Source organism: Myotis davidii, unplaced genomic scaffold (assembly GCF_000327345.1).
Source record: "Myotis davidii unplaced genomic scaffold, ASM32734v1 scaffold162, whole genome shotgun sequence".
Lineage (NCBI taxonomy): Eukaryota > Metazoa > Chordata > Mammalia > Chiroptera > Vespertilionidae > Myotis > Myotis davidii.
The window spans coordinates 3,370,256-3,384,135 of NW_006300036.1; positions in this window are offsets into that span (position 1 = coordinate 3,370,256).

A 13,880-nucleotide genomic window follows, 5' to 3' on the forward strand; every position below is an offset into this window, starting at 1 on the left:
TTGGTAAAAATGTCTATTTTTGTGTCCTATTTACATAGTCTAAATTTTATTACATAAGAAATGCTTTGCATGGATCAGACCGTCAAACCTCAGAGGGAAGGGAGGGTAGGGTAGGGGTAAGGGAGAGAGATCAACCAAAGGACTTGTATGCATGCATATAAACCTAACCAATGGACATAAGACACTGGGGAATAGGGGAGGCTAGGGGACTGTCTAGGGCGGGGAAAAAAATGGACACATATGTAATACCCTTTGTAATAAAAAATAAAATTTGAAAAAAAAAAAAAAGATAGACTAGAAATTAATGTACGATATAGCTGAGTAGAGCTATACAAGATTACTTAAAAAATAGTGGCTATTCTCAAGCTGTAACTCCACTCCTTTCTAACCATTCAAGAACATAAGTGGTAAGGGTGGTATTACAGGAATAAATTTGAATTTTCTCCACTTAAAAAATGTAAATCTTTCCCAAATGTCAGTATTATAACTACTATTAGTAACAATTTACTTGCAATATACATTTCAACCAGGTCACCTCTCCAAGGCCAAGAAGAATCTATATATATAAAAGCCTAAGTGACTGTTAGACCATCCAACCAATAGCTATGATGAGCACTGACCACCAGGGGTAGACGCTCAACGCAGGAGATGCCGAGCTGTGATGACTTAGCAGCTGTGGTTCTTGGGTGAGAACCAGTGAGTAGAGAGCCCAATTCTGGGATGCATCACTCGAGAACTGCCCCCTTGCAATTCTGGACCCCTTGGGGGATGTCAGTGAGCTGATTTTGGTCCAATCCCCACAGCCATGCTGAGGGACCCACTGGTGCACAAATCCATGCACCAGGCCTCTAGTAGGATATAAACATGATCAGGCAGCCTGCTCTCACCTTTTCTTCTGTTCTGTCAATAGATATTGAACTACTCTCTGTGTAAAGATCATCTATGTTTAGCATAAGGATAAAAGATGTTGGGGGTGGGAAGGGTAATGATGAGAAAAACTCTATTAAGGAGTTCATGATTAGAGAACCAAAATGCACATAATACTATTAGGGAGTGAAATAAACCCAAAGTAATGTTAATTTGACTTGAATTAGCTCATGTGTGCAAGCAGGAGGAAGGGTTGCTGGGATCTGGGGAGAGATTTTGGCATGAGATGAAGGCAGGTGAGAGTCACCTGGGGTTAAAGGGCAAAGGTTCTAGAGGAGCTGAGTTTTGAAGCAGCACAATTTTTGATTGTTCACAAAGACAAAAATGAAAGTCAGGAAGCACACACTCTGGGGAAAAGATAACTAAGTGGAGGATAAGTTGACCTGGGCCTAAGTCCAGTTCTGTTAGTAACTAGCCATCTGATTCAGCCCATCTCAGCCTGCATTTATCTTTTAAAAAGGGAGTGAATTAGATGATCTTTCCAAAAACACTCTGTAATTTTGTAATTGGCTTTTTCAGAAGTAAAAAGGAAATTAATTTGACAATCTAGAGTATTAATGTTGAGTTATAATAAAAATTATATTGAAAAGATGGGCTGAGCAGTTGGCAGTAGGTGAAGACACTAGTATTGAATTTAAGGACCAAGAGGGAAACACTCTTGGGCCTTGAGCAGAATGACAATATTAAAATATCTGTGGATGTGGGATGCAATCGAAGAAAATTACCCAAGAGGGCTTTCAGAATAACTATAGTTAATCCTAGACTCTTATTTCAAAAGACTTATAGAAGTTACATTTCCATCTACCCAAATGAGTGTGGTAATTGAAATATCAATTAAATTATTTCTCTTATTCATTGCCTGTGCAGTACAATAGAAGTGTTTGAGATACAAAATTATTAAGAGATAGAATTGATGACTTTGTATGGTTTAGGGTGATTTTTAAAGTGGAGTAATTACTAGTAAAAGTCACTGGGTGTTATATATTTCTTAATACTAACTGGTTGGCATTGCTCTGTTTATGGTTCACAAGCCAGAATTTAGCTCTATTTTAAAAGTCTGTGATCTATAGCCATGTCAAGGAATAAACGAATTCTCTTTTTCTGCACCATTGTCTCATCTTACCATAACTACCTCCAAGAGGACATCAGAACCTCTGCAAATGTCCTCATTTTCTTAATCAATTTTAGGCCTGTTTGTTTAGAAGTCTGAAAGTCCACTGAAGTGTAAAGAGCCTTTTGGTACCTTACCTCATGCCTTGAATTGAAACAGAAAGGACTGGATGATGCCCTAACCCGTGGTCAGCAAACAGCGGCTCAAAAGCCACATGCGGCTCTTTGGCCCCTTGAGTGTGGCTCTTCCACAAAATACCACGTACAGGCGCGCACGTACAGTGCGATTGAAACTTCGTGGCCCATGCGCAGAAGTAGGTATTTTGTGGAAGAGCCGGTATTTTATGGAAGAGCCACACTGAAGGGGCCAAAGAGAAGCATGTGGTTTGCAAGCCGTGGTTTCGCAGTTTGCCAAGCCGCAGTTTGCTGACCACTGCCCTAGTCTAATAGCATATTTCCCTAAAGAGGCTAGAACTTCCGGGATATGCAGAGCAGGCCAGGCTGCCCTCAGACAGTCATCTGAGGCTGTCCTGCAAAGCCCAATGGCCCTCTTAAAGATGACGGGGGAGAAAAGAAATGCACAGACTCCTGAAATGCATTTGTGGTGTCTTCATAGCTAAGTAAACAAACATTTACTAAGTGTTTCCAATGAACCAGGTTTTTTTCCCCACAAAATTATATTTTTTATTGAGATTTAATTGGCATATATAAGATTATATCAGTTTCAGGTGTACAACATAATTATTCAATATTGTATGTATTGAGAAATGATTCTCACAATAAGTCTACTTAACATTCATCACCATACATAATTACAATTATTTTTATGGTGATAACTTTTAATATCTACTCTCTTAAACTTTCAAATATGCAATACCATATTATTAACTATAGTCACCATGCTATACATTACATCCCATGACTAATTTATTTTATAACTAAATGTTTTTAGCTTTTGACTGCTTTCACCCATTTTGCCCACTCACAACCCTCAATCCTGGCAATCACTAATCTGTTTTCTGTATCTCTGAATTATATATGTATTGGGTGGTAATTTTTTTTTTTTTGGGGGGGGGGGGTTGTTTTGTTTTTACATTCCACAGATGGTTATTTGTCTTTCTTTGTCTGGTTCATTTTACTTAGCATAAGGCCCTCAAGGTCCATCCATGTTTTTGCAAATGGCAAGCTTTCCTTCTTTTATGAGTGAACTAGAGGCCCAGAACATGAAATTCGTGCACTCGAGAGGGTCTCTCAGCCCGGCCTGTCCCCTCTTGTCATCCAGGACCCCTCAGTCTTTACCGCCTATCTGCTTGCTGTTCTTTACAGCTTGGCTCACTTCTCCTTAGCGCTGTTGCAGAGGCAGGAGGCTCCTGCCATGGCTGCTGTGCTCGCCAGCCATGAGCCCAGCTTCTGGCTGAGCAGTGCTCCCCTTGTGGGAGTGCACTGACCACCAGGAATCAGCTCCTGAATTGAGCATCTGCCCCCTGGTGATCAGTGCGCATCATAGCAACCAGTCATCCTGCTGTTCAATCAATTTGCAAATTAGGCTTTTATTATAGAGGATAGTATTCCATTGTTTACATACCATATTTTCTTTATCCATGCATCCATTGATGGACACTTAGGAAACTTCCATATCACAATATGATCTTGTCACATTAAATCTCATTTGTTATCCCATTTTACAGACGGTGATGATCAAGATACACTTTCTAAGACCTGAGTCAAATAATCTGAGCTATAATAATAAATCAAGAACATAGGAACAGGATGTTAAAGAGATGCTTTAAAGAAAGGTTTAAGAGGATGCAGGTGAGTGAGGTTCATTCTAGAAGACAAGGTGTTTGTAAGGCTTCCTTCAAAAGAAAATTTTCTCATCTTCTCAATGCTCATATTCAAGCTGTTTCATAGAATATACAGTTCCAGGGTGCCTGTGTGTTCTCCCCATAAATATAAGGCTTAGATTAGCGTGATTTGTGGATTAAAAGTAGCTTCAAAGCTGCTCAAATCAAAAGGATTTTGTGGACAAGAGACTGAAACTGTAGAATTTACCCCTAACAGCAGTTATTCATGAGATCAGAATGGCTCCTCAAATGCATTGATGACTTGGAGAGCTAGGAGTTGGTGGTGAGTATTTTCACAGGCTGTGAAGAAAACAAAGAAGAGGTTTCATCATCAAGATTTGCCCTACAAAAAGCATGTCAGATTTTTAATCCACTTCCTTGAGCTCCAAATCAGCTTCTAAAACGAGTCATTTGAAAAGCCAGAGTTGGCGCTAACATTCTCCTCAAAATAATATTCTGAATAACTGAAAACTTTCTATCTATACAAAACATTTACTTTTTGCCAACTTAAACACGTGGTTTGAAATAAGAAAAGGGTTGCCTTATCTTTCCATTTTTTCCTCCATAAGGTATTCTGGTCAGGTCATATTTCTGACCACAACAGCTTTTCTTTAGAGAGTGATGAGCTTTTAAAAGAATGTCCTGCTATGAGGGGGAAAGATCAACCAAAGGACTTGTATGCATGCGTATAAGCATAACTGATGGATGTGGACAACAGGGGGTGAAGGCAGGATGGGGGGATGAGAGGACATTGGGGGGATAAGGACACATTTGTAATATCTTATTCAATAAAGGAAAAAAATTATTAAAAAAATAATGCCCCTCTAAAACCACCCACCTGTAAAACTTAGAGCACAACCAGAGGAGGGTGGCTGTTTTGGATGGAAAACAGGTTGGTTCCCATGAGTGTTGGGGATTAGAACCTGACTGAGAAATGTTCCAGAGGAAATGGGAGGTGAGAAAGTAGGGACACTGAAGCCAGACAGTCATTTTGAGGAGTTTTGCCATAAAGGAGAACAGGCTAAACAGATCAGAACCTGGGATGTTTTATAACACCTAGAGTGAGGGTTGATTTGTTTCTAAGATCAGAGATGGATGCAGATGGGGATTACAGAGCTAACGAGAGTCTTTGTGGGTTTTAAGCTATAGCCCTTTCGTCCCCAACCCATGCTTCTATAATCTGCATTTTAAAATTTGGGGACTGAGACTCTGCATACCATAATTTTCCATTTCTGATGACTCTTTGTTCAGTTCTGCCTTTAGGGGCCTCTAGAATCAGTCTGGAAGACTGGAGGAGAAGAACGGGTTCATACTCCTTCCTGTTTCCTACTGTTCCCATCAGCACCTCCTCACCAATGCTTCCTCGTTATGGCACTAATGGCTCCCAATAGCAGTAATTGGTTTGAATGAATATGTTTTCTCTTCACTCCTAAAATCAGCATAATTCCATCCCCTCATCAATATCAGAACCATGAATGTGGCACTCCCTCTTCTGTGGTCTGAGTCTTAGCTCTGCTGGGCACCAGGATGGGCAACAACTCACCAGAACCCTCTAAAGAAGCCTCCGTGAGGGCCTCTCCTTCAAGCTTCTAAGTTCTACTAGTAAAACCCCAGCCTCTTGCCTTTGTTCTACCCCAGGGGCTACAGCTGCTCCCCAGAGTCCCAGTGTTCCATGTTAGGCTTTTCCACATTTCAATAATATTTAACAGCTTCCCTAAAGTAAATTATCCCTATTAAAATAACTTTGTGGTTCATGTTTTCTTGATTGAACCCTGACACAGAGTCAATCAGGATTTCGTCAGGATGCAGAGGTCAAAGCCCACCTACAGCCTCCCAGCTATGCTATGCTGCATGTCCTGGTTTTAATATTTTAAAAATATTTTAACAGAAATACAAGTAAGGATTTACTCTCCATAAAACTAGAGTTTTTCTAATACTAGTATATCAATTGACAATATTCTAGACCTTCCTCCTGCCTCTGTTTCTCCATCCTCTTCCTTACAACCACTAGATCTTTCTTTGTGTCCCAATCTTGTATTATAATAGTTCCTCCTAGTGTTTGCTTTTTGAGGTCATACTATTCTTTTTCTTCCCATTGTTCTTCGCAATTCAGATTCCTGATTTCATAGCCCATGTTCTGTGGTTGGCCTATGGATAGAGAACTGGTGTTCTAACAACTTTTGAAAATCCATACCTTGATATGAAATTCACATTCTTGCAATGAGCACTAAATTGAATGTTGGAAGCTTAGTGTCACGCTTCTGCTTAGCAGTAGGCTCAATCACATGTAGAATTAACATCATCTCTCTGGCCTTGGCTTTCTCAGCTGCCAAGTGAGGAGGTCATAGGAGATGCTCTCTGAGACACTTCTAGCAGGCTTCCAGAACTTGCCCTGTCTTTTAGCTCTCTTCTTGATCCTGAACTTTGTAGCTAATGGACTGTTACTCGATTTCCTAGCACAATATAAAATTCTATTGAATTGGTAACAGTCATTTGATTTACTCTACAGCTTTCATCAGCCCTTAGGAACCTTGCAATCGAATCTCTTCCAGTCCCACCTTGGCTCCTGAAATGTCTTCAAATTCCACTATAGCTCACTGAACTCTAATTACTTTTCTCCTTTTCTTCATCGTTGCTTAACCTTCATCCTTGGTTTCTCTTTTGAGCTCATCCAGTGCCCTCCTTCAAAGAATTGCTTTTTTTTTCTTTCTTGACTTTTTACTTATACTGACACACATTATATGGTTTTGTTTTTTGTTTTTTCAAAGTCCTGGAGAATGTGATTGCTAATTCATATAGTGCTAGTGGGCCTTCCTTTTGAGAAAGGATGCCTAACATGTAAGTTAGCTGTGAATTGTCCAAACCAACAGCCAGAGGAGTGGAATCAAATCCCAACTCTCTCGCTTATTAGGTGGCTGCAAGAACTTAGAAAAATGATGTAATGTCCTTGGCCTAGAGCAGCTATTTTCAAGCAATGTGCAACAAGAATTTTTAAAACATGTAATACCTGATTATTTAGTCAGGGGCACTGACCTCTTTCTCTTTGGATTGCCAAATTTAAAAAATGATAGCAGCCAACACAACAAAAGTCATCTGGTATGACTGAATTGAAATTACACCTCTTTTTTTTTTTTTTTTGGTCAGGTCAGCCAAAAATATATTTTTTGGTGTACCACAGAATTTTAATAATGAGCTTATGTGCCATGAGATGAAAAAAGTTGAAAATTGCTGGCCATATAGACACAATAATAATAGTCATTTATCTAAACAATATTTGTGAGATAATGGTATACAAAGAGTATTATTTAAAATCTTTATCCTCTCCTTAACACATTATTTTTCATGTGCTCTTCTATGCCAATCTCTGACCTCATTTCTTTGTAAATAATGGTCACTCTAGTCTGTTAGCGTAGGTAGCTAGTTAGTGTTAATAAAGGAAGGGAGCAAAGGGAATCAGAGATCAAGCCTAATAAACTAGGGAGCTGAATTAGACACTAAGCTTGCTTCACTAGGAAGTTACAGCATCCATAGCTTCCCAGGGAACCATAGCATTGCCCTGCCAAGAGGATGAACACCCTTCTCTCCCCTGTGTAGGGAGGAAGGACTGGCTTTCCAATCTCTCAGGGTACAGCCAATTTACTTGCCCAGACTACGGGAGGAAGGAATAAATAATAAAGGGAAAATTCCTCTGTGGGGCTCATGCCCTGCAGAAGCCAAGATGGTGCAGGGTGAGGTCCTTCTATGAGGTAAATGCAGTAGGAACTAAGAAGGTAACCAAAATGGGAGGTACTTAGCCTGGGAAAAGGATCAGATTGGATAAGGGACACAAAATCCCAGAAGATCTTGGACAGAGATTGATTAGGGAGAGGGTCCAACACGAACCTACGAAGGATTGAAAAGTTGATTAGTTAGTTTAAAGAGCTGCTGGTCCTTCCCAAGTCTGAGATAAAATAACCCAAGCCTAACAAAGGCCTCTCACTGGGTAACACACACTCCATCAGACATTTGTTGGTGCGCTCACGGGTTCTCTCTCCATGAGGGAGACAGGCCATGAGGACCTAGCAACTGCCTGGGGTTGGCAGCTGCATGGACCCAAGTGCAGGCTGCAACCATGAGCCTGGATAGGACAATGCAGCATGAGCCAGGAACACAGATTACACTAGCCAGACAGGGACAGAGGCTTAACTAGATTACCCTTTGGCATGGCACAGAAGTTTTGAATGCTGGTCTGCCTTATGGGCGTGATGAAGACAAGCTGGACTCTTTCCACAATGGGGCCCACAGAAATGAGACACCAGGATCCTGGGGGCAGTCATTTACTTTAACCCCAATAAATCTTACCACTACACCTAATCCTCCCATGCACAAGTCACCAGAATTGCTTTTCTCTCGACTCAGTAAAAGGACCCCATTTCCACTGGCAACAAATTCACCATCCTTAGTGTCATCTCTTCCCCTTCCATTCTTTCTCCTCCTCTTCTTTCGTAATTTTCACCCAATACTTATTTAATTGTCTACTTTAAGAATCAACTCAGCCTATCTCTGGAAGTGTATCCTCGCTGTTCTCCCACCCTCCAAGCATGCTAAACGGCCCTTCTCCCACATTCCCACAACCCTTTGGGGATGCCCATCCTTTCTGTCTCTGTGTGCTTGGTCGTCTGCACTCAACTCACTTCCTTGTGAACATAGAATTGATTTATCTTTATACCCTCAAAATATAGCAACACATAGTAGGCCATCTAAAAGTGCTAACAGAAGAAAATAGGATTTTTCAAGTTCACAATTTCAACCTCAGACGTGTATTTCCTTCTTCTTTGAGGATTCTTTTTTAGCACTCAGAACCAAAACCGAAGGGTTTTTGTAGACACAAAAAAAAACACTCATCCCAAGAAAAACAGCAAGGAAAAATGTGTATCCCTGTATCTCATTAAGTAGAAAATATCCCAGGGGGAATATAGGAGAGAAAAAACTGCATTATGAAGGTAGAGAGAACACCCTTAAAGAATTTTTTGTTATTATTATTATTATAATTAATGGAAAGGAATTTGGCAAGATCTGCCAATTTTAAGGGACAAAGGAATGCCATGGGACCACTAGTAGCATGAATCTTCACCTTCATTACCATCATACTATTCAGCCCAGCCAGTAAAAATACATCAAATATATATAGGCACCATGGGGATGGGGACAACAACTTGTGGTCAAAGAATTCTGAAGGAAAACCTGGAACCTGGATAAAAGGCCAGTAGATTAATGTTAAAATCAAGAAAGGAAGCAACACATCTTTCTTCTTCTCTGCTTCATAGAAGACAAAACATCCCCAATCTCTGCATTTCTACTTATTCTTCTCTGGTGATTGAAAAACAATGACTTTACTTAGAAGGAATTCTCAGTAATGTGCATACACAGATGGACCAGGTATCCTCAGAATCACAATGTAACCTGAGGCCTCCATGCTGGGCGAGGCTGGCTTTGCTGCAGCCTAGAAACAGAAACAAAATAATGTACAAGAGCCTGAGTTGGTTCACACACATCACAAAATCATTCCATGCGGTCAGCAGACATGCTGGCTGCCCTAAGATATTCCGCAGCATGTGAAAGCGATCCCTTGTCCTGGGTGAAGAATGCCAAGTCTAGCACAGTAAAACCAAGTTTACAAAACAGGACCAGGGAAGAAAAAATGGCACATTTGAGGGTATAGGCTGAAACACTTGAATTTCAACAAGCCAGAAGTTATTTCACTTTGGGCAAGTTTCACACCAGTCTCAGTGATCTCCTCTCACACCATCTCAGGTTCCAGCCACCACAACTGCTCTTCTCTGAACATACTTGACCCATCCAAGATCCTGTTTCCTGTCCCTGGTTTGTCTTTTCCCTCTTTCTTCTTTTAGTTCAACATCACTCTCTGCTGACTCCCTGAGGCTCCCGTAGAATTCTAAGCACAATCACTATGTTCACCATATTTATTGAAATTATATGTTTATGAGCTTGCCTTGCCCAGTAAGCACAGAGACCCTGGAACAGTGATCATGTTGCTTCATTTCTGAATCCTGGTGCTTAGCACTATATCTTAAATATAGGCTCTTATGATATGTTTGCTGGATAAATAAATTTCACTTAATTATGCTTCCATTCCTTCAAATACAAAATGTAGAAGTGAAACTATTCTGTCTCTAGGCTTCTCCCAGCCCCAATAGGCAATGATTCCACAACGCTGCCTCAAAAGCCACAGAGACAAAGAACCTAGGATTTTAGACCAAAGCAGAAACAAATGCTGAGTAAAGCTGTTTAATAAAAAAAATAAAGTAAGCACTGTTAGTTTTTATTTGACACAGTTCTACTTACTGTGATATTCCCATGAGGGAATATTCCCTAGGATTTCCCAGCTGCTTAGGACCACATGTTTCTCACACAATATCCCGAATCAAGGACTATCTTACATCAGCTAGCTCCTTTGAAAATAGTAGAGACAAATCGGCCAAGTCATGTGAAAGTTTGCTTATAGTAGCTATAAGACCATTATATGGCTCATGTCCCTAAGCCATGGTCCAATCATGGCATCACAGTCATAGGAATGGAGAATATAAAGAGAATCGGGGGTTAAAGGTCAGGGAAGGACTTTGGGGTCAAACAGATGAATTATATTTGAGTCCACTACTTGCTTACAGTGTGGTTTTGAACAAATTGCCCAATCTCTCTAAGAAGTGTTGTCAGTAAAATAGGTATAATAACTATACCTCTCTTATTGGGAGTGCATAAAATAATGTAATCCAAGTACTTAGTCTATGTAGCGATTCTTAGCACACTGTGGGCATTCAATAAATGGTATGTGGATTTCATCATATTATTTTCTGGTCCAATCCTCTTATCATAAACAAGATAAATCTGAGGAGCAGAAAGTCATAGAAAATTACCTAAGCTCACACAACTCGCTGGATCCAGATTTCTACATCAGGATGTCCCTGGTTCTAATGGTACCAAGAAGTCCTACAAAGGCTAAGATTCCCATCACCATGTCAGTCCCAGCAGTAATATTTTATGCTGTGCTTTTGAAGCACACTATCCAGTGGTGCACAGGAAGGCAAGGAGATCGACCAGGTGATGTCTGTCCTCTGTCCCCGTACAGCTTAAAGGGAATTGCACAGTATTCCTAGTCCCTTGTCTGACACTGGATGGCTCATCACCTTGTACAAGTAACTTATATTCTCAAAACTTCAATTTCCTTGACTGTTGGCTGATGATGCATGTCTGCTCTCACCATCCCAAAGATTTACTAAATGTTGTGGTCAGCTGATAATGGCCCCAAAGAGATCAACTCCTGATTCATGGAACCTGTATATACCTCATTTGGAAAAAGGATCTCTGCAGATGTGGTTAAGGAAAGGATCTTGTTAGAGTTTATCCTAGATTATCCAGGTCCGCCCTGAATGCAATCACATGTATCCTTATAAGAGCAAGACAGAAAGTGATTAGACACCCATACAGAAGAGTGGATGATATGAAGACAAAGACAGAGGATTGGAAGATGTTGGCCTTAAAAACTAAAGTGATGCAGCCACAAGCCAAGGGATGCTGACAGACACTAGAAGCTGGAAGAGGCAAGAAACAAATTCTCCCCTATAGTCTTCGGAAGGAGTGTGGCCCTGCTGACACCTTGATTTCAGTCTAGCAATACTGATGTCAGACTTATAGCCTCCAAAACTGTGACAGAACACATCTCTGTTGTTTTTAAGCCATCAAGTTGTTGGTAATTTTTTTACAGTAGCCACAGGGAACTAACCCAAATGCAAAATGACAAAGTATCTGAAAGGTTGTTTTTTTTTTGTAAATTATAAGATATGGGGGAAGAGGAAGACACCTGGGGGGAAACAGGTATAATTCTGACACCTGCTTGTACTACTAGATACTACATTTAATCTCTATGACAACAAATTCAAAATCATATCTGAGTATCACTGAACACTAAATATTAAGTAAGGTGCAGTAATATAGCAGGTTTGCAGAACTGAAAAAAATATTCCTCATATCCATAGTTCTTGGGCACTGTAAGTGTGAGGTCTCCCATGGCAACTCAATATTCCTTCCATTGGTTGGCCCAGAACCACGACCTCACCCAACCACAGCCTCTTCTATGTCAAAAGAGAGAAAGACCAGGGAATAAAGACAGCACTAGTGACAGCCACAGCTGACTGCAATCAACAAAAGTAGGAAACTCATACCCATAGATAAGTAGTACTCATAAGATAGTCAGGCTTTGAGAATGTGGCTTTGATGAGTTACAGAGTCAGAGGAAGATGGCAAAATAAGTTCTCACTCAGACAGGCTGGTAGTTATTTGCAAGGTGACCTTGTGCTCTGGTTTGCCAGTATACTCCTGATTGATAAGAGTGCTATCAGGGTAATTATTAATAGCACCTACTTTCCCTCTCCAGAGTTTGAATGAAAAATGTTATGGTCCTCCCTACTTATGTAGCATGCATACAATTAAAGCCCTGATATTTTTGAATGACCCTAATGCATGAATGAATGTGCCTAAGAGTCATCTGGGAAGCTTGCTGAAAGGTTGGTCCCTGGGCCACATTCACCTAAAAGATTTTCTTTTACTAGCTAAAATGGGACCCCTGAAATTGGCACACAAAGTGATTCTGGATATAGTTGGAAGATAGATTACACTTTAAAGAATCCTGCTAAATCTTCCTCCACATTCGGGCAGAGCTACTCGGATTTTTAGAGTTAGGTGCATCTATAAATGAGTATTTTCCAGGGTATGTAGATCATAACTTTCATCATGGCAAACACACAAACACAAGGTTCTTGGTTATCCCATTTCAATTGTATTGATTATTTGAAATAGTAAAATACTTTGGTTGTGAAGCGTGGGGTGCGGGGAGCGGATCTCCCCCTTGCAGGTTCTTGTCTCACGAAATTTGAAGAATAAAATTTGCAGACTAAAAGGACTTATTAGTAAAAGGGTAGAAATTTATTGGAAGCAATTACAGACTCCCACATAGGGAGAGGTTCCCAAGTGGGTAACCCACTAAGCTCCTCTTTTCTAAGGTTTATAAAGGCTGTCATTCTTTGTCTCTTCTTGCTCTCTTCTAATTGGACCCCTCCCCCATTTTATGACTCTGTGCTTTTCTAATTGGTCAGTCTTTTTACGAATATCAGCTTCAAAGTCCAAAACCCACATGGTGCCCCCTCTCTCTTTCCCCTCATCTTGCAACATTCCTTTATCTCCTGTGAACATATGTTTCCCTCCTCCCAGCTTCTCTATCCTCTGTGAAAGTATGTTTCCTTCTTCCCCACACTCTGTGACTTTTCCTTATTCTCTGTGAATGTCTGCCTTCTGGTGGCTCCAATGCAGTCCTTCCCCTTGGACCCTCTTTTTTCCTAAGACTCCCTAAACCTGCCTATTTTATCCCTAAAATTCCTTTCAGTTGCATTCCCAGATTCATGAACTGTGGCTCTTGAGTATTTACTTTTGTTGTAAAATGTACAGAGGCATTCATGCCAAGTAATGCCTCCAGGTTTCAGTCTCAGGCTGACTGTGAAGATCAGAAGGAAGTTTAGGAGAGATGGGATAAGAACATTTCTGAAAGCAGTCTGGACACCTTAGCAGCTTCCCAAGCCCACATTTTAGAGGACCCCCCCCACTTACAATGAGATCCATTTGGACCTACTCCCCTCTTTGAAAAGGTAAGGGAATGTCTACTTGAGGCCTCATTCACACCTTCATGTGCATTTATCAGCTTTCTGAGATACTCACCTTTTGAGACAGTATGGAAGGGCCTAGAGAGTATTATGCTAAGCAAAATAAACCAATCAGAAAAAGACACGTATCACATGATCTCACCTATATGTAGAATCTAATAACAAAATACACTGATGAAGAAAATAGATCCAGAGGCATTGTAGCTTGCAACAGGCTGACAGATCTCAGAGGGAAGGAGGGAGGAGGAGGCAGGAAGAGATTAACCAGAGAATTTATATGCTTAAGTGC